The following is a 25293-nucleotide window of genomic DNA, read 5'->3' on the forward strand; positions in this document are numbered from 1 at the left end:
GATTCTCACACAAAGAGGAAAGGAAAGTAGTGTAGCTTGTATGATTCAGATCTTTATGGTGATTCTTTCCCTCAATGCTTCCCTGTCATTTCTCTTTTCAACCCCAGACTAACTCCTACTTCAACCCACATATTTAGCTAATCCTGGGAATCTTTTTGAGGCTTTTTTGATCTACCTTGCAGAGCAGGTGTCATATGATTGTTACATCCACTAAGAGACTGATTCCGCTCACATAACTTAGTTAACTGAACTACTAATCAACTCTGTTTCTAGGCTAGTACAGCATACTGAACTACAAATTAATCACACAAACATTGCTCATAAGACACACTAGACTAAATATGTGGCTCTGTTTGTTGTAAAATCCATTCATATGTACCATATTTTTCAGACTATAAGACGCACTGGTGTATAAGACGCATCAGGATTTCGAAGTGGTAAGTAAGAAAAAATGCTTTTGTCCTCTCCAGCCCCCAGGAGCACTCTGCAGGCTTCAGCACGGTTGGGGGAAGGCAAAAACGCTCATGTTTTTGAGAAAAATGGGTGGAAAACGGGCCATTTTTTGCAAAAATGGGATGCGGGGGCAGGGTTTCGAGAGGCCAAAAATGGCTGTATTTGGTGTATAAGACGCACCAACATTTCCATGCCCTTTTAGGGGGGAAAGGTGCGTCTTATACTCTGAAAAATATGGTAAACGTAAACCCATCAATCCCGCAATTAACCCCGCAATTGGGTTAATTCAATACCCTATTGGTTAATATGTAGTAGAAACAGATCATGAAATAACGACATGAAGTAGAAGAAGGTGATGGCAAACCACTGCTGAAAAACCTTGCAAGAAAACTGGTGCAGGTGGTCTCTGAGAATCTTCCAGTCAATAATTTTTTTTTTTTAAAATGATGTGAGCAGGACATGGTTACAAAATCATGGAAGGGTGAGCTTTTTGAACACTGGTATTAAAAAAAGAACTATTGTAGAATCTTCTACTTTGGAAAAATGATACTACTGCTGAGGTTTTTGTTTAAACATGAGGAAATAGCATGCACCCAAATTTAAGACAGTCTAAACAAAAATAAAGCATTATTATATATTTTTGTAAAATGCCAGAAGTCAACTTTTGGTTGTTATCGTCTTTTCAAGTGGATCCCTTCTACATTTTCTCCTGACCAAATGACATTCTTTGAATATTGGGTGCAAGACAATATTAGCCCAAATCAGTCTAAAGGCATGTCTTGTTTTTAAAGGAAGACCAAATGTACAATTTTCACTACAACAGGGTAGCAGAGGCTCTGCCTGGATATTCACTGCCTCTTTATTTTTCAAAGCAAAATTCTCTACATGTCTTTAGTATGAAATCTGATAAAGTTTTCAAATATGATCATACCCTAATCTATCTCAGGAGAAATACTGGCTATTCTTGTTCAAGGCACAACCCTTCATGAGCCTCCACACCCAATAGAAAGAATAGAATACTACTATTTGAACTTGCACAGGCTTGCAAACCAGGTATCTGTGTCTATCATTAAAATAGGTGACTTTTGTCCTGATAAGATCCTGTTCTGGTAACTCAGTGGACAGAAAATCTGCCAGTCTTCAGTGGAGAGTTGTGACTATGACTAGCAAGCTGTGTCTGCCCAAAACCCTGACAGAAAAGCCCTACGGAATGACAGTTATCATAGACCCGTTTAATTTCGTCATCCCCAACTTTTTATATATATCAAAAACAGAATCAAAAGCCATCCTCCTGTAACCTAGATGCTGTAACTGGAATCTGGATTAAAGAGTTACAGGATACCAGCCAGGGATGGGATTCGAAATTTTTAGCAAGGGGTTCTCTGCCCGGTTGCTGGGTGGGCATGAACATAGCCTACTCAGCCTTCTGCACCATGGCAGGGGAAGGCTCTTTGCCCTCTGCAGGCTTTCTTTGAGCATCCAGGAGGGCGAAAACCGCCTCCCCCTGGGCTCCAGAGGCCAGAAGCGGGCCATTTCCGGACTTCCGGAAGGCCTGTTTTTCACCCTCTTAGAGCCTCCATCCGGGCCCTGCACTTACCTGGCATCCAAAACAAGCCACGTGGAGACTCCTGGGAGGGGAAGAGCTGAGGTGGCAGCCAGTTCTTGCAACTACTGGTTTGGCAAACCATATGTAAAATTAGCATCCGGTTCACCTGAACCAATCCAAACCGGCTGAATCCCACCCTGATACCATCTGGTCACATTCAAACTGCCAGAATGCCTGCTTCTCTAACAGCATTTAAGTTCTCCAATTAGAGAAGCAGAAGGTCTAACTGAAATCACCCTCAACAGAACTGACTTAACCATTACAAACAGAAGCAGTCTTATAAAAATTTTAGGAAACCTTTAACATTCAATGACCTTATAAAGTAGGATGAACAATCCACAAATGTCACAAACCTAAGTGTGACTGTCTCAAAACAAGCAGGGCAAAAGTGATTTCAATCGGTTTTTGCAAGCGCGAAAAAGTTTAAGGGGAAAAACTGGCACTTATTTCTTCCATTAATCTGTCAGAATCATTTTTGTTTAAAGCTTTTCATGGGCAACAGGCAAACTTCCAAAACCAGACAAAACAGTCTGATTTGATTTGATTCCCACTGATAGTATGATGACCTACACTTTCCTATGCTCCTTGGAACTGAGTTACCCCACAATTATTTACCCCTCAGAATTTGGATCATCAAATCAAAATACTATCAACAGTCACCTTATTCCTAGAGAATCTCTCTCTCTCTCTCCCTCCCTCTCTCTTTACATACATACATGCATACATGCATGCATACATATATATGTCTGAAGAAAGCAAAATGGAACAAATGAAGACAGATATTGAACCTCTCTTTGGCTACCAGTAAGTGGCTCAGTGGCTAAGACACTGAGCTTGTCGATCAGAAAGGTCAGCAGTTCGACAGTTCGAATCCCTAGTGCCGTGTAACGGAGTGAGCTCCTGTTATTTGTCCCAACTTCTGCCAACCTAGCAGTTCAAAAGCAAGTAAAAATGCAAGTAGAAAAATAGGAACCACCTTTGGTGGGAAGGTAACAGCGTTCAATGCGCCTTCAGCGTTTACTTATGCCGGTCACATGACCATGGAGACATCTTCGGACAGCGCTGACTCTTCTGCTTTGAAATGGAGATGAGCACCACCCCCTAGAGTCGGGAATTACTAGCACATATGTGCGAGGAGAACTTTACCTTTACCTTTAAGTAGCATTTTTGCAAGAACAGCTAGATCACAATGTGAATTAAATCTCAGACTTTAGAAATAATTTATTGTATTTTACCTATTTACAATTTCTTGTCTTTATGTCCTCCCAATTTCATTTTTAAAAAGTAATCAATAGTTGCTACTAAAGAATACAGGTAATCCTCAACTTATGACCACAACTTGAGTCCAAAATTTACATTGCAACAACTTTTGTTCAGTGAGTTTTGCCCCATTTTACGACCTTTCTTGCCACTGTTGTTAAGGAATCACTGCAGTTGTAAAATTAGTAACTCGGTTGTTAAGTGAATCTGCTGCCCCCACTGACTTTGCTTATCAGAAGGTCACAAAGGGTGATCATGTAACACTGCAACCATCATAAATATGAGTCAGTTGCCAAGCATTTTAATTGGGATCACGTGACCATGGAAATGCTGCAACTGTCATAAATGTGAAAAGGGGTCATAAGTCACTTTTTTCACTGCTGTTGTAACTTTGAATGGTCACTAAATGAACTGTTGTAAGTTGAGGACTACCTGTAATATGGTAATCATTTGTTAACTGAACTCATTTAGTTTACATGAATTTATATAATACACTAAACAGTAAACTGCAATTGCTGAAATTGCTCAACATGCTGAGTTACAGGTGAGCCAGTCACATTTGTCCCTAACATATTATTATGCACAAAGACTCCCCATCACATTTATCTGATGATTAAAATTGTCTCAACTACATTCATTATAAACTTTCTCACCTGTTCTTGCTGTGCTCCCATAACATCCTTAATTAAGCCTTGTTTAACTATGATTTACCAAATTAAAAAAAAAAACAGCTGGCCAGTTTCTTCCCACACATTAACAAATAAATCACATTAGCTGGATTCACATACGATATTATAACAAACTTTGTTGATTTCTAAGCATGGTGTGTGAGCCCAGCCTCTCCCTTCTTCCCTCCCTCTGAATTTTTTTTTGAAAAGACCATTGGCTTCCAGTCTTGAGATATCTAAATACAGTGTTTCTCAACAAGAAGATGTGTGGACATCAACTCCCAGAATTCCAAGCAAAGCTGTCCAGGGAATTCTGGAAATTGAAGTCCACACATCCTTAAGCTGCTAAGGTTGAGAAACACTCTCTAAATACATTAAACACACATTTATTCTATGGTGCTGTAATAAGCAAATTTCCTACTCTTTGAAATTTGGTTGGCTATTGGGCATCAGTAATAAGAAAAAAGACATGTTAAAAAAAATATCCGGAGACTATTCCAGAGATGGGTTTCTATTTATTTTTAAAATTCCCCTTGCAGCATTGCCAGGATTGGAAAAGAGAGCACCTTCCCTGATCTCTTTGCCAAAGAGAAGGCTGTTGGAAAGTATTCATACCACGTGACGGGCATTTTTTCCCAATCTCTTTCCAACACTGTAAGCCAAAACACATTTTAAATGTTTTCCATTCCAAATTCCCAATGGGGATTAATTTAATTTCCTGAAGCCAGGAGTTCCAAAACTATAGAATTGCCAGATGATTGAATATCACTGCTCCCCTCATTGCTGAGGTCAAGCCCACCCAGAGAAAGTATTTTTGCTTGCATAAACGAGGGCTGCTGCAATACAAAAGCATCGACCATCACAGTACATACAAATTGCCTCATGGGATTTGATTGTATCTGAAGAAGCCTGCTGAGTTAATAGATTGATTGCTTGTGAACAGGTGAATTTCCTAAGTCCCTGTTGATATTCTCCATCCAAATACAGTCTGGGTCTTCTTAAATATTTGAGATAAGAAACTTTTTCCTACCATTTGAGATACATCAATGAAAACAAAGTTACATGTTTCGATACTCCCTTCAGAAATTCAATTCCACAGGGAGATCCTATGTATCAAATTCAAAATATTTATATCAACCAGTCATAATGGCTGGTTGGGGAATTCTGGGAATTGTAGTCCACATGTCTTAAAGTTGCTAAGGTTGAAAAACAGTTTTATTTAAAGCAATTCTGAATTTGAAGGGCCCTCCAAAGGCATTTGTTGTCCTTGTATAAAGATCAACAGATTGCATTAAAATCTAATCCCCTGCATCCTTTAGCATCCTCAATCTTCAGCCTCCTGCACCAGTGGAAGAGTCGAGGTATGAAAAAAGGGAATTAGAGGTGATATCACACCTCTGGGAGTTGCCTGATGTTTCTTGAACAATTAAATATAGAGTATAAAATGAAGACAATTCATCTATCTCACCAGGCCGCTTGCCATAGAAATGTATCTTTCAGTATTAGTCAGCAAGGAGTTGGAAAAGGTCACCAATAGCATTAAGATCAAATTACGTTTTAGAAATATCTTCAGGAAGGTTTTATACCATCAAATTATTTATATGATCAAGGAAGCAACTGCTTTTAAAACTTGTGTCTATTTCCTTAAAGGATTTTGCCCCTACATTTTAATTAATCCAGAACTGACATTAAGCAGGAATTGAGTAATGCATGGATATGGATTGACAAGAATTTGCACAATAGTAGTAGACTCCTTTCAACCAATGCAGTCAAAAACTATTTGAAAATTATATGTACCTTCTTCCCAATGTATGGTTAGATTAGACAGCTTGCCTTCAGAAGTTGTGGTGCTTCATCACTGGAGGATTTTAAGACAAGACTGGATAACCATCTGTCTGAAATGGTATAGGGTCTCCTGCTTCAGCAGGGGATGGACTAGAAGACCTCCAAGGTTTCTTCTAGTTTTATTCTGATTGATATTTGCTCCAAGGGCATTCACTAGAGGGCATTCAAGAAACAAATCTGCCAGCAAAGCAATAGCTTTCCTGTTTAGAGATGGTTGATGCCAAGTCTTACCAGCTTTTCATGTTAATTTAATACCCCCGTATCTACTCAGGCTTTGTATTAAATGCTGCTATTTGGTGTCTCTTCCCTTATTGGTCTAGGTTTTTAAAAATAATTTTACATGGTTTTATTAGTTTGTATAGCCGCACATAACTTCAGAATTATTTGTATAATTTATAAATAAATAAATACTCAATTCCAGTGTGACTTAGTGAAAAATTCCCAAAGTGGGAGGTGGTATCAATCTAGAAGAGCATTCTGCTGAAACATATGCTGCCAATGTGGAATCCTATCCCAACGATGGATGAGTCAAAAAACAAAAATGCTGGTTCCAGCTGTATCCAAATCATGAAGCAATTCTGCCAGCACAAGCAAGAATGAGAATCATCAAAAATATTTTCTGAGACGATTCTTTAAAAGCTGCAAGTGACAAGAATTGCTAAATGAATAAATAGGCTAAATTGCAAGTGAGATTAAACACTCGTTCTTTACAATGGTGCATCAATTCATCCTAGGCTATAACACCCTTCAATTAATGGGATAGGGAATAGGAATAGATTTCTTGTGGTTGTGATCTATTTTTCTGCAGAAGGTTCCTCTCAGACACACAAAGAAGCATCTCTGCTTATAGTAAAAAGGGAAAAAAAGACAATGAAACTAGTTCAAACAGAATTCATCTTTTGGAAACCTCAGCTATTAATCCAGCTGCTGCTTTAGTTTTCCCTTTGAATCCCCTAAAACCAAATCTATACACACAAAGGCCATGCTGTGCACAGAAGATCACCTGACCAAGTTAACTTTTAAAATAGGATTGTGCAAGTGCTTTAAGAGGCCCTTCAGAGTGCACAGAAATGTGTAAAAGCACATCTTTCTGAATTGTTAAATTAACCACATTTTTTCCAGGCTTGTGAAGTTGCTTCAGATGTTGTTCCTAACTGTCTCTGCATGCACATTCTTTTCAGTCTGCTGGAAAGGACGTAAAGTAATGGTGTACATACACATACACGCAGAAATAGTTGGGTGCACTAGTTTAAAAATGCTTTTCACAGGCCCCTACATGTTCTGAAATAGTTCTTCCAAAGGATTACCCAGCCGAAGTTATATGCTGACATGGAACTAATATTGTTTCAGAACAAGGAACTGGCTGGATGAAGACTATGTTGTGCTAAGGAAATCAAAGAAGCAATCAGGTATAAAACTTAGTGCTGTAGCAATGCAAGCAAAAGCACATCCATGTTTCTATTTCTTAAGCTTTCTAACACCAGAAAAAACTGATTGTTGGGGAAACACAGCAACCATTTCCTCTACTCTTAATAAAGAGAACTGGGCTTAACAAAATCAAACCAAACCAAAATAACAACCCAACCTAGTACAACCGTGCACAAAAATGTGGGATATCTTTATTTTGGCTGATTTACATTTATTCTAACTTGAAACTGGTGCTTTCAGTCTCTGAATCTATTGTATTTGTGTTACAAAGCATTCCACTTAATAATAGTTCAGGAGTATTTTCCTTGGGTTACCAAGTGTCAAGGAAAATATTCTAGACAGTATGTTCTTTGGGACTTAGAAAGCCAATTCAAACTTCTTGGGCAATTAGATTAGGTGGAGCTTCGTCACAGCAGAGAAGAAACTTGAGAGTAGGGCAGGAGATCCATCCAGCATTGAGGCCCCCAGTATGCCTAGAGAAAATTCAGTGGACATAGATTTTCAGCCAACAGTAAGCGCCCCAATAGGATGTCCTAGCTTGAGACAGAACTAAACCCTTGGATCTAATGTCTTCCTGCTTTCCCATGAGACTCTAGGATTGGCTTTTGCGCCTTAACCTCCCTCAGATTAGGGTAAGCAGATTTTTCCCTCTGGTGATAGGAATAGGAAAGGATTTAAAGAAAAATCTGTGAGGGAGAAAGTGAAATTGTTCCTTATTGTCAGCTCTGGCTATCATTAGAGTTGACAATGATGTAGTTAATGTACTTTTGAACAAAATGGATTATTTGCCATTTCTCTTCGCCCCACCCTCCATAAATGCTGGTTAATTTGGGGTTTCTCTATGTAGTACTGATATCTTAAGAAAAGACTGGTCTGTTTTTCTATTATTCCAGAAATACAAGGTACAAAATAAGAGATTTCAGTTGCAAGAAGGCATATTCCAATTAAATGATAGCAGAAACGTCCTAATTCTAACAGTAGCCTAACAGTGCCAATGACTTTAAGGCTGGTTTTTCTTCGCTAGTTGACTTAAAGCATTGACTGGATACACATTTCTTAAAGGTAAAAGTAAAGGTTTCCCTCACACATATGTGCTAGTCGTTCCCGACTCTAGGGGACGTTGCTCATCTTCGTTTCGAAGCCGAAGAGCCAGCACTGTCCGAAGACGTCTGGATTCCTGCACCAAGCTGGGAGTTAGACTTAATAGCCCCTTTTAACTCTAATTCTGTTATGTCCTCCCTGGTTACATGTATGCCTTCTGCACAGTACCAAAAAGGAATAGTCAAGGCAACAGTTACTTGCATAATTTGGGAATAAAAAAAAATACACAGCAAGGAAATCAGATGATGAAATGAAGATCTATTATTAGAATTCAAATCTCTACATACTTTTCGAAACTATCTGACATGAAGAGGCAACAGGTATCAGATCATGGCAATTGATAACCTTCTCTTCACATGCCATTTTCTAAATGTAAATCTAGCCCACCAGTTATTTGCCCCACTAGGCAGATATGTAGCTCCTCAAAATAGCAATGAGGAAGGAAGGTGATACTTTTAATAAAACAAGTTTCTAATAAAAGATGCAACAATTCAACACCAACTACTTCCCATAAAGATCTGAAATGCCCTCTCAAAATAGGAGACTACATGAAAACTTGGATTTTCACAACCGTGAGACTAAAATGAAGTTGGCTAGATGAAGCTTGTTCAAACTGTTGTATAAATTCAGTGAACTATAAACAACAGTTGTAGTCATTGTGCAAATTCAAAAAATTGAGATAACGAAGTAAAAAACATGGCTTAGATAAGAACATAGCCACAATCTTTCTTCTCTCCCTAATTCACTCAAGAAATTCTCAGTGGTGGATACTACCAATCTGTTGATATACTGTTTTGAAAGGGTGGATATACTATAATTATATTTTCAGCATATTGACTGTGGGAAAGAAAGTAGAGCATGTGCAGGGTTCTCTAATCTATACTATCTTGAGAATTAAAGCAACGAAAACTAGGAGACATTTCAATAGCAACTTCATCATAATGCCAAATTAGCTATGGGCATGCAGAGAACTTTCAATGATGACTCCTTCATGTAGATAATACGCCAGAGGGAATAAGAAGTTTATCTAAAATATCATTTACTATAAGTAAATACACAGTCCCTTAGAAACACCCTGTTTCACTCATCTCCAGAAAAGGTGTGGAGCAGGAAGAGTGATTCATCTAGGACATAACATTAGGCAGGAGCTAGTTTCGGCTCCAATCCCACTGTTCCTCCCCCAGAATTCATCACCCTTCAAACCCCTATTCTGTCATGTAGCTGACATCAACTACTATCAACCCATAACCAAGGATTTGCCTGCCTTCGGAGGCACAAAATTGTCCCAGTAACACCATTTCCCCTGAAATACTGCAACATTTTCCCTGAAGAAAATAGACAGCACATCTCACGTTTATTTTCCTCCCATGTTTTCCTCCTTGCTCAGAACAAGTTGAAAGAAGAAAAATCAACTGTACCAGCATCCTGAGAAAAATCAATGAAATAAGTACTTAACTTTGTTCTCCAGTTGTAATAGTTTCATAACAAGGCTCTTACTGTTTTTCCTCTTGGCTACTCTCCATTCTTCACCAACCTATTGCCCTATGGAAAGGATTCCAACATGCTACAATGCCCTTTCTAATTCTTGATTTAAAAAAAATCAGCACAACTTCTTAGCAGGGTTCCTAAAGCAATGGTTGCACGGGGTTTCTTTAGTGGCAGCCAAAAGGAAATGAAAGAAAAGAACTATGGAGTTTCAACTGCATTCAAAGAGACATTGCATAGTTAATTCATTGACCCTGAAAACAAATCTAACAAGGTATAGTCTGTATTCATACAACACAGAGAAACAAATATTAGCTAATTATTTTAATCTATTGTGTTATATCTATCTGTAATGATTCTCATGCATCATGTGAATCCAAAAACTGAACTAAATAGATCATGGGTAAGTATGCTTTATGCTGAATACTGTACAGTACTGGACGCCAGCAAATGCTTTGAGTCATACCATGGTGTAGTGATTATGTTCAGGCAATACAGTAACCCATGATCATGGAATTAACTACTGTAGTTGCCTGAGTCAGTGCCTGGACCTCAAAAACCAGTTACATTTTTTTGCATATTAAACTGAGCTGCAACTAGTCAATCACATTTCAACCCTACATATTGTACAAATTCAGCCACAAAATCAGTCATAATAAAAACTATACTCTTCAAAACTCTTTTGCACAATTATCAGGTACAGGAGTCGTTCAATTCATTTCATTTCATTTCATTCAATCATTCATTCATTCATTCATTCATTCTCTGACCATACAACTTTATGCAACAGAGGACAAAACAATTATGATTATGTAAAATAATTTACTGTTCATGGTGATTCATCTAGGACAGGGGTATCAAACTCGATTTCATTGAGAGCCACATCAGGGTTGTGTTTGACCTCGGAGGCCTGGAGTGGGCGTGGCCAAGTTGGGTGTGGCCAGCTTGACATCACTCATGTCGGGGGTGCCTTTGGTAGCCTGAATGCTCTGCCAGTGAAAACAGGCTCCCAAACTCCATTTCTGGCTGCAAAGGCCTCCTGCAACCCTCTGCCAGCGAAAACAGAGCCCAGGCGTGCTGCACGCAGCTCTTGCGAGGTCTGTTTTCAGCTGTGATTGCTTCCTGCAACCCTCTGCCAGGGAAAACCAAGCTCGGGAGGCTACATGTGGCCCTTCCAATGTCTGTTTCCCCCTGGCAGAGACACTGCAGACTAATCCTTTGCTGTTTCCAGGGCGGCCCCAAGGACCAGATCTAAGCACCACACAGGCCAGATGCGGCCCACGGGCCTTGAGTTTGATACCCCTGATCTAGGAACTGTGGTAAGCAAGGAAAAAGGAGAGGAGGAGATTTGAGTTAGCAAAATCTTCCAAAAGCTTGATCCATGTGCTTCAGACTGCATTATCATCTTTTGCTCCTTCCTCCCCAAAATATGGTACCTTCAACATTTGAATGATGTCAGCAAAATGCTTAAGGTTTTCTTAGGATAGAATGGAAATGCAGCAATAAGAAAAACCTGACTGTTAGGAAAAGAGTAGCAAATTCAAGGCCACTGTGAGAGAGAGAGAGACACTCCTAGGTGAGAAAATTGCAACCAGTTGCGACCAAAATAAAATTAATTTCCCTTCAGAGTTCACAGAACAACTGCACCGTCAGTAGCAGCACACCAAATCTGATCAGGATTCTAATACAAAACCTTGGGCAAGAAGCACCATTTCCCGCTGAGAAAACAACAGCTTAGATAATTAATTAATTTGTGATCAGCAGTAAAGTCTACGTGGTTACCGTCTCACATCTCTCTGCTACAGGAACTAAAAACAACTATGACTGTCCCTTCTTAAAAGTAGATCACTAGCTTAGAGGCAGGAGTAGCAACTCAACCTTTCTCTGGCTAAGCCTAGAACAGGATGGGCACTTGCCTGCAACTACTAAGGGGACCGGAAAAGAGAACTAAGTGCCCTCTGCACTGGCTCACTGGGGGCATTCTAACATTTCCTCAATTGCAGGACAAAGCCAAGGGCTTTTGTTAGAAAACAGTGTGCCTCATGGGTAACCATGGCACCAATTGTGAGATAGCCCACAGAGTTTCCCTGCAGCAATTGGCTCTATCACACAGCCGGCAACAAAAATAAACAGAGCAATGAGTACTATATCTGTAATATAAGGCTTTCTGGAAAATGCGCTTCCATCACATAGCAAGCAGAGAAATAAGCAAAATCAGGCCAAAAAAAAAAAAACCTGGGATGCAGAAAAGGCTAATTTAGGAAGCAACCCAAAAGTGCTGCAGAAGAGCAAAGCCCTGAAAAAAATCAGTCCATGCTTATGTTTACACAGCAGAGTGCATCACAAACTAGCCAACTGCAGTTCAGCTTAGACTGCTCTAAAAACCCACCCATGTCATCGGCTGAAGGGTCAGGCTCCATGCAAACACAGACTGACTGCATTGACACCCTGCATAGAACCATATTTTATTGAACAAACCACAATGCCTGAGGATGCACAGCATGTGAGGAATAACTCACCACTGGCACATAACAATCCCTGGGTCCACAACACATAAGATAAAATGAAACGAACAACATAACTAAACCCAATGTGTAAACCAAATTACTACAACGCTAGTCTCCCCCACAGCTATTCAAATAAATACCCACAGAAAACCTTGTTTCTGACCAGCAGTCAAAGATGTAACGAAGCGCCACTGCGTTTCCCTTGGGCATTTTGCAATGAGAGAGGACGACCATGTCAGGCGACTTCCCTGCTTCTCTGCACTGTGATGTGAACATGACTATCCAGCCTCCCTGGTAGCCAACATCCTTTGCCTCCTATCTGGAGGCCAGGGCAAATGCAGGCTAAAATTCTGGCAAAGAGCCCAGAGATTCACAGCTGACACCAAGCAGCAGAGGGGAAGCACTGGGGAAACAATTTCTTACAATCTACATAAATATAGACTGGTAGGGCTGGGTTTCCTGGGGAGCATATAGCACAATAGATTTGGGGTAGACAACTGGTGCCCTCTAAATGCTTTGGATCCTCACAACTCCTGACCACAAGTCCTTCTGATTAGAGCCTTTCGTGGACCAAAATAACTGGAAGGCATCGGGTTGCAAAGCCCTGTACAACGGAAGCAGTTTACACATCTTGCATCTTACGCAGCTTTGAGTGTCAGTTGTACATGCTCTGGCCTGTCATTTCTCTAAGCACTAGAATGTAGGGCTACCACAGTCTCCCACAAAACTGAAAAGGCCTTTCTTAAAATTATTTTACACATCATACACAAGTCACGTGTATCCTTTCCACTGTAAACAACTACAGGTAGTCTTCAAATTATGACCACAATTGGGATCAAATTTCCACTGCTAAGCAAGGTGGTTGTTAAGTATTTGATGACCTTTTTTGCCATGGTCGTTAAGCGAATCACTGCACACATGTGAATCATGCAGCTGTTAAGCGAATCTTTCCCGCATTGTCTTTGCTTGTCAGAAGCTGGCTAGGAAGGTCACAATAGCAATTACGTGACTGATGGATACTGCAACTGTCATAAATGCACCTTGTTTGCCAAGTGCCTGAATATTGATCACGTGATTGTGGTTATGCTGTGATAGTGATAAGTGTGGGGACAGTTGTTTTTCCAATGACATAACTGTGAATGGTTGCTATACAAATGGTTATATGTCGATGTCTATTTGTAAATATATCAGATTGTAATTGAATATCATCTTGGTTTTACCTAACAACACAATCCAAAACTTTTTTCATACAATCTGCAAGTACTATACACAATGCAATAATATTTATTCCATAAAATAAAAACTAGGGGTTTTGCTTATTTCTTTGTACGCACATAAAGGTGAAAGGCAAACATTAGCTTCCATTAATGTGAGGACCATCAGATAAGTTACACTTTTAAGCAATATCAGCTGTTTTGGCCAGAAAGGGAGAATGCAAGTCAACCATCAACAGGTAGTCCTTGCTTAATAACAATTTATTCAGCTGCTGTTCAAAATTACATTGCTGAATGAAGAGACTTAAACCTATACCCAACGTTATGGCCATTGTGATGCCCCCATGGTCACATGATGAAAATTTGGGCACTTGGCAGCCTTCTCCCCCATTATAACTGACCACAACTATTCCCATCTTTCTATCGCTCTTCACTAGACAACTCCTCCCTCCTCCAAACTTGGAAGCCCTCAACCGGTTACAGGGCCCAGCAGTGCAAGTAAATTGCTCCACCTACCTTTACGTTTTTCTGCAGCTGATGATGGGCACATCCACTCAATGTGAAGCATACCTTTCCTATAAAGGTCGAATCACGCCTTTCTGCAGACTAGTACCATTTTCATGATCGATTAGAGCTCCTTTTCAAAATTGCACCATTTTAAGAAGGAGCCTCCCAAGAATAGCACCAGGTCTCATGATTATTTGGAAGGCTATAAAGAACCTCTTTCTAGCCTTCTGAATGATTGGGTTCACTAGCTTTCTAGAACAAATGAAAACAAATGAAATTGTTCAGGAGACTAGCTGGCACCAAAGCACCCCTCTGCTCTGCTTAATGAACTATGCAATCACTTAATGACCACAATTGGGAGAGCTGGAATTGCAGTTGTAGAACAAAACAGTTACTTACTGATCGCTTTATCCATGACCTGGTCAATTGCAGTCATAATTCGAGAGCTACCTGGAGGTGGTGATAGGTTAATAGGTTCTAGAAGAAGGATATATGGACAAGATCTCATGGTTCAGAATTTTCTGGAGGTAAGGCTTTGCATTTACTGCATTCTCCCATGGATGCACATATTAAATTGCAATGGAAAATATATATGGTACTTATTTATTTTACTTCTGCCACACTCTAACAACTCTTAATACCTTAAAGGTAAAAGTAAAGGTTCCCCTCGCATATATGTGCTGGTTGTTCCCAACTCTAGGGGCAGTGCTCATCTCCGTTTCAAAGCCGAAGATGTTATGTGACCAGCATGACTAAATGCCAAAGGCGCACGGAACGCTGTTACCTTACCACCAAAGGTGATCCCTATTTTTCTACTTGCATTTTTACATGCTTTCGAACTGCTAGGTTGGCAGAAGCTGAGACAAGTAATGGGACCTCACTCGGTTACACGTCACTAGGGATTCGAACTGCCGAACTGCCGACCTTCCTGATCTACAAACTCAGCGTCTTAGCCACTGAGCCACTTAACACCTTACAAGCTATCTAAACAAAAATTAAAACATATACAATACAGTTAAAACCAATCAATCTAATTGTAAAAATTGTGTGGATAACCACTAAGAACCCCACTTAAAAACATAATGATACAAAAACAATAACAACGAGAACAAAAAAACAGAAAGCAATATGATATCAGGCATAAACTGAAGGAAAATCAACTGTCCTCAAAATCAACTCAGCTTCTAAACTTTTTCAGAACTTCAAAAAGAGGAGCCAGCCTGATCTCCATCATCAGGAAGATGTTCCCAAGAACTGGTGCTTCTAGAAAAGGAGTGCCATCAAACCTTAGACAGCCCTTCCACATTGTTCAGAAATGTGGGATTACAAAAAGTTGATCCCTAACGAATTCTACTGTATCTCTATCCTATTACCCAGTTAAGAGTTTGTCATCAATTGCTCTATATGTGTTGTATTACTTTACAGGAAAACCATCAAAGCCAAAATACCAATTTAGCTCTGTGAGGTAGACTCAACTAGAACATAACTATGAATATTCTATCTTTATTGCATGGTTACATTAACAGAATCTTGCAAAACAAGATTTTCCCCATTGTCTCCTTTTACTCTCCGGAAAACTAGGGAAGGTCCCTTCTGAAATGTTTCTCATGCCTCCTCTTCTGTGAGCTGAGACATCTTTACATGCCCGTTGTCCAGTTTGTGGCTCTTCCTCCTGCCTCCCGAGATCATTCTCACACACCATTTCAACCACTGCAGCCCTATTGAAAAGGTTTCCGGAGTTCTCCATGTAAATCTTTCAATTTGGTATACAGGATACAGTGCAGGAAACAGGACTGAAAAGGCCACACTTCTCAGAGGGATTTGCCAAAGTGGAAAAAAATAGAGAAAATGCAAGATTACAAGTCCTTTCATTGCAGTATCACAGATAGTCAAGAAGTGAAGCACAGTTCATGGGAGCAACTGGCAAACCCGATATACCGCACTGTGAAAACATACATAAAGAATGTCGAGGATAAATCTTTTCACGCACATATCAAATAGATAACTTATCTTAAATATTCTTTTAACAAACCAAATAAATGCTTGCACAATTAATCCCTTTTTCTTCTATTCAATCATGTCCAATTCTTGGAGATTGCCTGTACAATACCCTGCACTTTTCTTGGCAATGATTTTCAGAAGTGGTTTGCCATTGCCTCCTTCCTAGGGCTGAGTGAGAGGGACTAACCAAAGGTCACCAGGTTGGTTTTGTGCCTAAGGCAGTACTAAAACTCACAGATTCCCAGTTTCTAATGGATGCTTTAACCACTACACTAAGTTGGCCCTCTAGATTCTACATTCAATTATAATTCATGATAACTAGAAGGTCACTGAATATTAATGCAGAAACTAATCAACAACAACTCACAAGTCATCACTGTCTGGGCTCATACAATAATTGTAAATCAGCAAACAAGATTATGACTTCATACAATGTGGGAATCTGGTCCTTATACATACATTAGAATACTTAACTTTGTTCTCCAGTTGTAATAGTTTCACAACAAGGCTGTTACTGTTTTTCCTCTTGGCTATTCTCCATTCTTCACCAACCTATTGCCCTATGGAAAGGATTCCAACATGCTACAATGCATTTTCTAATTTTTGATTTAAAAAAAAAATCAGCACAACTTCTTAGAAGGATTTCTAAAGGAAGGGCTGCACAAGGTATATGAATCTAGTCCATATACATACATTAGAGGGATTAATCTTAAAAATCTATTATGTAGCATATTATTATATAATATCTCTGAAATATCAAATTTTGTGGAAATTCAGAATTCAGTAATGTTCACTAAGTGTGACTTATACTTTGTCAATGATTGAAGAGTTTCCTTAGAAAACTCTTACTCTTATTTATTTTATTTTTTTAGCACTGGTGATGTTACCTATTTTGGGTAATGAAACAACCAAGCTCAAAGAGGACCAAGGACCACTCTTACTCTTGCTTGGAGTCCTTCCATTCTTAAAACTCCTCTATTTAAAGAACTATAACCTTTCTCTCTTCTTAAGGAACTTAAAAAGGAGAAACTATAGCCACGCAACTGGAAAATGCAGTTAATTGTAAAAGTGAAACCAAGTGGCTGTTCAGGCACGTTTTATAGAAAAAAACAGCTTTGAGATTCATCTCCTTGGATGATAAAAAAAAATTATAACCCAGTGAGAGTAGCAAACCAGCTATACAGGTATCACCCACCACACAAACACATATTGCTAAAGTGAAGGATGTTTCAAAGGCAATTTCAGAAGCATGCAGAGACACAAAGATTTCACACATACTATCAAATCATCATCAGGTTAGAATGGCAATATGTATTAGTTTCAGAGAACTGTTTCACTATCCACTGACTCCCTCAAAGAGGAACAGAATCTCACTATTCTTAATGATTGCCCCCAAACAATTACAGTTTAACCCCAAATTTTGGCTTATTTTGATTCTCATGCAAAATAATGGACACAATAGGTGGAAGTAAGGATAAAATCTGTGTTGGCTCAGAGCTCCTGATTGTTACAACATGATTAGATGTTATACACTGAACTTAATTAAAATGTTTTTCTGAAAAAAAAATGCAACAATCCAAACAATTTCAATGCCAGCAAAGCTGAAGAAATTTTATTCTCCCCAATCCAAATTTTATTTACTTTAATAGCCAGATATAGCAGAAAAATCTTTTTATTTTTTATTTTTTTAAAAAATCAAGAAACAAACATTCTTTTTACAAACAGACATCAAGCCCGAGAAAGTGCTTCTTCTGTTATTTGAGCTTCCCTTTTTAACAGGACAATAAAGGAATAATTCCTTGTATTCATCTTTCTTTTAAACTGCAGAATAAACAAAAGATAGATCTACTCATAATTTTTTGAGCAATTTGCAGTAGATGAGCAATGATTTGTGGCTCTTGTTTACTAAGCAAAGAAAATAATACATTATTACTTATCCCCATAAATTGTACATCAACTAATCAAATTTTATGTTATAGGAAAAGTATGAGAAGTCTGTCCAGTGCTGAAAATTAAAACAAAATGTGCAATCATATAAATTTATAACAGGTTCTAATGGATGAATATTAGTGTTATATGAAATACAGCATGTTATATCCCGTAAACTTTTAAGTCTGCTAATGCTTGCATTAGGATACAAAACCAAAATTTAGATTCTTAACTCTCTTGTCAGCAACTTCAGGAATCTGACAATTCAATACAATTACAGTCCCTTTTGATCCCACAGAGGCTGTTATGGCATTATTCAAAATTCCTTAGCCAACATTTTCCCTTTGTTTCTCTATAGGAAAAGCAGCATTGTCCTTCTCTCCTAAATATAATAAAAGGTCACAGAACACCATTACACCATTTCCTGGTAGTGCTGTGAAACTGCTTCAAAACATTGCAGGGGGAAAATTCAACTAAGCAGACCCTTTGACTCTTCTCCAACACAAACCTTTGGAGTTTGCCAACACAGTTCTTAAAAGCATGCAGTGTTGTCCTTACCTTTTTCCAGAAAGTTGCCAGGCATCTTCTGTTAATTCAGAGTGGCATATATTTCCCAAAAGTTATCAACACATTTATTTCAGGCAATATTTTTGTGACCTGAATACTTCTATTCTGAGTTTTAGCTTTGTGCACTAGATTTCCTACTTACCATTTAAATCCAGATATGTGTTTGAAATCCTAACCTTCGAGATTCAAATATCTGTACAGACCCAATGATAGATTTTTAAAAAGTGCAATATTATGGTAAACTCAGAAACAGGTTTGAAGAACAGATTGCTTTGACAGCAACAAGATGTTGTGGTCACTGAATCTTATTTCATTGACAGCATGTGTGAGCAGCTGCCTTCCTAGTTCAGGACTGTATCAGAAGTAAGAAGGCACACATGATGAATTCAAGTACTTCTTGAGTTCATACCCGTGTACAGTCTACAATCACCACCACCACCACCCCACCAAATTATTCTTTACATAAATAAAGATTGTTTAGGATCAGCAAGCTTCCCATACAAGACTCAACACAAAACAAATAAGCACAGAACTCCAAAATTGCTCCTGGCTGTGATGGACAGTCGAAGCAATCATTCAACATCATTTTCTTATTTGACACCAGAACAGGTAATACTTGAAGCCTGAGCCAATGCTATTAACTGTCACTACAACAGGATAAAAAGAGTCCTACCGAATCAGACCAAGCCTTTGGGACCAAAACCCACTCATTCTAGTAGCAACTAGAAGCCAGTTGGAAATCCACAAGTAGAACTTGAGAATAGATGCCCACTGCTTTCCTTGAGAAATTGGCATTGCCACCTCATGGAGGATAAACGTAGTTACCACAACTATTGGTGAGTAGAAGCTTTCTTTTGGGTGAATTATCTTAACCTTTTCATCTGACATTTCCATGAGTGGCCATCACCCCCATCTTGTGGATGGAATTCATTCATTTAAGTATGAGTTCTGGGAAGAACTACTTTCTCAGGTGGACTAATTAGCAACTGTCTCATTATAAAGCATCAACCAAAGCATCCTATCTATCACACAGGTTATTATTTAAGAGGAACTACAGGAAAAACAAACTCAGAAAGGAGGATCTGCCTCAACCTTCAACAATATTCCACCCACCCACCAGCTCTTCTATGGGCACCAGTTTACCATTCTCTTTTTCGCGTTTTGGGAAGTTAGGCGTGCTCAAGCGGGGATCTGCCATTCCTCGGCCTTCTCCAGGATTGAGGGTCGAGGAAGTTTCTCCTCGTTTCTCCTAATGAGAGATCCCAACGGGAAAAGGACGGGATCAAATAAACTCTCTCTCCGCAAAACAACTGAGGGTCACTCGGGCTTGAGCGTCGCAGGAGCGAGCGCAGCACCGTCGTCCAAAGCAGAGCTTGGATCTCAAAGCCACAAGAAGCATCGGTCAAATGCCCCGCCAGCCTCTGAAGAAAAGCCAGAAAGTCCTCCCTCCGAGTCAGGCAAACAACCCCTCAAGTTAAACAGGAAACTCAATGGCAGGAGAATCCCCATGTTTCCCCACTCACCGGCTTTCATCGTATTCTTCCTGCTGCTCCCACTGAAATCCCTTTCGGGCTCCTGCAACCGCCGCCGCCGCCGCCGCCGCCAGTGACAACTTCGCAAGAACCTAGCAGAGCCGCTCTCCGAAGTTGACACATTTGGGCAGGGCTCTATTGGCTGGTGCCTCCGTCGCTCCGACGCCAAGCCCCGCCCTTCTTTGCCTGCTCTCCCCCCCCCCCTCTTCTCTACTCTCCCGTCCCGTCGTCCCGTCCCCCCCCCCCCCCGCCCGCTTCAAGTACACGTGGGTGCTACTTTGGATGGTTGCGGGTGGTTTTGCCGGGCGCTTCTGGCCATGTGCTACACCCAGCCCTTCACCCACGGGCGGCCGGGAAGGAAGAATGTCTGGCAACAGATGGCTGAGCTGTGCCGTCAGAGCTCCCTTCGGCAAAAACAAAAGCAAATGAACCAACGAAACTCGAGGCGCCTTCCCAAGCAAAATAAGTTAGGCTTGTTGTCGTGCTTTGGCTGGTCTTCAGAATCCGCCTGTAACTTCTACAACTACAGAATCTCCTTATATGCTGGCCGTCTGGGATGTGCGCGCGTGGCGTCACGTGGATAACCCAAACGTTCAGACCGTTGCACCCTCGCGTGTGCAGATACTGCCGTTTTTCTTTATGGATAACTGAGCAATCCCTAGTTTGCAGCAGCGGGACCAAGTCAATTGCTTTGAAATGAACTTGGATACCTTGGGCTCGTCCAGACCTGCTTTCACCGATGAGTGTAAAAACTCGATCAAAAAGGGGTACCAAGCAATATGAAGGTGTATTTGGTGTGAGCTGCTTTTTTTTTTAACTCCTCAAGGATCCTATTTGAATACCACTAGCTAACTTTACACAACTCCTGGATAGTTGTGATTATGTAGATTCTCTAACAGCCAAACTGTGTCACAACTTTAAATTGTGAGGTCAGTGTGTTGTATATGTCTAGAAGAATTTGGGCAATTCTTGGAGGGAGAAGCTGTATTGTTTCTAGGATCAATCGCCTGGGAATACTAGTTGCTGGATCACCAGAGAGTTTTTCTGCTTCCATGTCAGCCTTGTGTAGCTCTCAGTGATTGCCCACTATGGGGATCAAAGTCTTTTAGAGAGACCTTTGGCCTAATCCAGCCTAAATATTTTCCTTTCTTCCTGTTTTCAGGAGATACTCAAATTGCCCTTCTTACTGATATATCTCCCTGTCTGATGACAGCTTTCACAGCTGGAGAGGATCCCTGAAGGCTTGACACTGGTGAGATGGTAGATAAATGCAATGAAGAAAGACTCCGTAACATCCCAAGTCTTCTTTTAAAAAGGAACAAAACTGGGTTTTTTTTTCCAAAGTCATGATTATCTCATAGGAAGAAGACAACGATGCTAAGCTCTTTATGGTTCTTCAAAATATTACTTTATCCCAAACCGGATGGAGCTCATAAGGCAGAAGGCAAAATGAATGTTTGCATTTGTTACCAAAGCTGCATTTCTCTATGTAATGCTGTCACTGGAGTTTTTTTCCTTATATCCACAGAAGACACACCTTGCAGAATCACCAACTGAGCACTTATCCTCAGATGCTGTAATGGCACAGTGCCCACCCACCCACTGCAACTTAGGAGAAGCAAGCACTTCACCATTGCAGCTGCAGAGCTGTGAGAGACTTGGGTCTGGCAAATCCTTTCACACCTTCTCACATTCACACCTTAGAACTGTAGCGATGTAGTGTCATTTCATTCAGATCAGCACATGGGAGAAACAGTTAAAACAAATGGCTGCAAGCTGTTGTTTACACTTGAACATTAAGAAAGGAGAATGGCTATTTAGAGCAAGGATGTGAGATGTTGCGGCATAGTGCAAAACATATCACTAATTTACAAGATCTTCCTGAGCTATCACTAAATTTCAATAGAATTCTGCAAAATGAAAAATTACAAAGTTCTGGGGACAGAAACGGAAACTTCAGGTCAGGGATCAATTGGTGTGGCTATTCTGTTCAATAACCAGGGTAAATCTGAGAAAGTGATGTACTCAGTATACTGGGCTCTGTTGAAAGGGGGAGACATATACAAATTGGTAATACTGATAATGATGATATTTATTAGAGAATATCCTGTATCTCTATCATCATAAAGATACATTTCAAATGAATAAGTGCTGATTCCCCCTCCCCCAGGTATACAAACTAATAAAAGTTTCTGAATAGGACCAATGTTTTTAGTATTCCCCACCCCCCAATAATTGAACACAATTGTTCTGCCAGTTTTGTTTTAGCTTGAGGCTAACTCTTGTCATTATCCAGATAGTAAATTATGAATGGAATATGCAGGTAGAGTGGACTTGATTGGTGATGATCATGCTAGCAGGACTTTGCTGCCTTCCTAGATTGCATGGCCCATGAACTTGAAAACCAATCTGTGTAATATGGACAAAATTTAAGGAATAGTCAAGCGTTCACTGCAACACAATATATATAGGTAAGGGTCTAGATTCAGTACTGTGATCATGAGCTATGCAGGATTAGCATACAACTAATGTTCAATTGTTTTGCCCTTGGACTCTATATTAAAATGAAACTTGCTTTATTATATACCAGGAGCTCAAGTCGTTTTTCAAAACTTAATAAAATGAACCAAATTACAACCAAACTTTAAAATCATAACAGTAATGATGGAAACATAAAATCTCTTCCTCTTGACATCCAGCAAATTAAAAGTTTCCTTCCCTGAAGTTGTCTTGTTTTACACTTATCAGTACTGCATGGGTTTTAAAAATCTATCGATATTATTGGGGTTTATGTGTATATGTGTAAAGATTATAATTCGTATTTTATTTATTTAAATTTAGTTGCCACACAATTCCAGTGGATATCTCCCAAAGTCAAGATATCATCCAACATCAACAAGTGTTTTGAATCTTTGTAACAGGATTCTGTTGAGAGCTAGTTTGGTATAGTAGTTAAGGCATCGGTCTAGAAACTGGGAAATCGTGAATTCGAGTCCCATCTTAGGCACAAAACCATCTGGGTGACCTTGGGCTAGTCAGTCTCTCAATCCTAGAAAGGCAATGGCAAACCATTTCTGAAAAACCATGCTTGGAAAGCTACAGGAACTTGTCCAGACACTCACTGAGAATTGTACACAGTTGAACAGAAGAAGAAAAAGTAGTAGATGGTGACAGACCTACTGTAGTATAATGGGATAACTATGAAGTGATATTAATGATAAAAGGTAACTTTGGTGGTGAAAAGCATTCAAGACTTTTGTTATCTTAATGCCTAACATAGCAACTGCTGTATTAAGCAGCTCCATACGCATGACACATTATGGTAATCCTTTATGAATGATTATCCAAATCAGGTACACGTTTCTGTCTTGTTAAATTAGTTGATCTTCATAATGCCAGATGTCTTCCGTGTTTATGAAATATCAGCAGTTATGTTGATGTGGTCCGAGTTGCCTCAGTTTCAACTGAATTAAGTATTCAGAATTTTCAAGCAAAACGGAAAATGTCTGCATATCTGAGGTTGTGGTACTTGACTGATTTTATTTTTGCCTAATCACATAGAATTGAACCTTGCAGATTAGAATATCATTTGAAAGAGGCTGGCTATCGGAAAATTAAAACCGGAAATTTAAATGAATCGATATGAAAGAACAGACTGTGGATACCTGCTTCAAAATTGCTATTTCCCAACAGGGTAAATATCTTAGTTATATAGCTGCTTTTACACCTGCATATTCTCTCTTGGCCCTAGGAAGAAGGCAAGCTACTTCTGCAAAAGGTTGCCTAGAAAATACATGGATTTGTTGCCAGAAATTAAGTCTGAGTTTAAAATGAAAGACCTCCAGCTCTTTGTTGCTGATATCTCTTGGTTCTCCAGATTTTTACTGCCCAGCAGGTAGCCTTGCAAACGATGCCAGGTGTATCATGATTAATAGATCTAAGTGGACAGATTCATGATCTGGAAAGGGGAAAAGACCTGTGGGAGAACCTATTAGAGGGAGGAATCTCTCATAAGGAATATGAGATGCTAGGAGTAGATTTGGATGAATTAAAATGACTAATACTAAACCTCAGCAGCATGAAGAGGCTGTGTTGGAGGTCCAGAACAACTGGAAGGCCGAAAGTTTCTTGTTCTTTTTTTAGAGCCAGGATTGTACTTTGTATGTGCTGTATATTTACACGCTTTTCTTATGTCAGTTCTAAACCTAAAAGGCCTCGAGCATGGTTTCAAGTAACTACTATATTCTTCTTTAACCCTTCTATCCAAAGAACAACTTTCTATTAGGAGAGCTGTGAATATAGACCCAGGAATCCAGGGCAGTTTGCCTGCTGGTGTTGATGACAAGGATGCAGAAGGCAGCTGAACAAAAGAAAGATCTAACTGTCTGATTAGAGCTGGAAGTTGCATGATCTTCCTTCTCCAGACAGAGAGTTTTTACTACCGCAATAAAATAATCTTTGTTGAACATTTTCACTCAAGATTGTATTCTGCTTGGTAATGGCCAGTTCTTACAAAAGAGAGCAAAATCATATCACTGAATATATAACACAAAGTATGTTGAGACTTGCACAAACTTCTGGGAGGGGGAATCTTGCCAAGAAAACTGCAGGAACTAATCCAGGCAGTTGTCAAGAGTCAAAAAACATTGAAAGGTGCAAAAAAAAAAAAAGCTGAGAGGAGGGAAAGAATAAAAATTGATTGTGGGGAGAGATTGAAGTGTTTGAGTCCATTATAATCTCTACACAAGGGTATAGCAGGCTGGAATCCTGGACAGGAGCAATCCTGGGGGAGACAGAAGCACTTGTTCAAATTTTTGCACCAAACCTTGAAGGAGTGTCACTTTTTGTGTAAGAGCGTATCCCTATTTGTTCTAACATTTGTGGGATTGGTGACCTTGAGATTTTAATGATTGAAATGAAATGTTAGTTCAATTTGGAAGTCTCTCGCATTCACTCTGGTAGGGTAATGAGCACAATGTACCATCAGATACTCTCTGACTTTCATGGTGCTCAAAAACTTCTAAAAACAAGATAGTGATCCATTTAAAAGAAAGGCATGGGATACCTAGGCCCAGACACTGTGTGTTGTCAATTGTGTGTGAATTCAACAAAGTATACTTAATTCACCTTGATGGTGTTTTGGAAGGCCTTAAGGACCTGCCTAATTTCCCAAGTCTTGGGCTAAGGTGA

At 39.6% G+C, this 25293-nt stretch overlaps 1 protein-coding gene and 1 long non-coding RNA gene across 3 annotated transcripts in view; one reads left to right on the forward strand and one right to left on the reverse strand.

The window, feature by feature from the left end:
* DENND2C (DENN domain containing 2C) overlaps positions 1-20217 on the reverse strand; it is a 66004-nt gene extending 45787 nt beyond the window's left edge. The window contains exon 1 of the mRNA XM_081948866.1: positions 20095-20217. The gene's annotated coding sequence lies outside the window, so the exon portion shown is untranslated. The remainder of the gene's footprint in view (positions 1-20094) is intronic.
* A 779-nt stretch (positions 20218-20996) lies between these two features.
* LOC309389838 lies at positions 20997-24536 on the forward strand. 2 transcript variants are annotated; one of them, XR_014175015.1, is made up of 4 exons: positions 20997-21032; positions 22400-22574; positions 23665-23797; positions 24373-24536. It is a non-coding gene; the product is annotated as an uncharacterized lncRNA (long non-coding RNA). The 2 variants fall into 2 exon arrangements; XR_014175016.1 differs by lacking the exon at positions 20997-21032 and having other exon boundaries at positions 21638-22574.
* The last annotated feature ends 757 nt before the right edge of the window (positions 24537-25293 follow it).

Source organism: Natrix helvetica (genome assembly GCF_964273705.1).
Source record: "Natrix helvetica genome assembly, chromosome: 3".
NCBI classification, from domain to species: Eukaryota; Metazoa; Chordata; class Lepidosauria; order Squamata; family Natricidae; genus Natrix; species Natrix helvetica.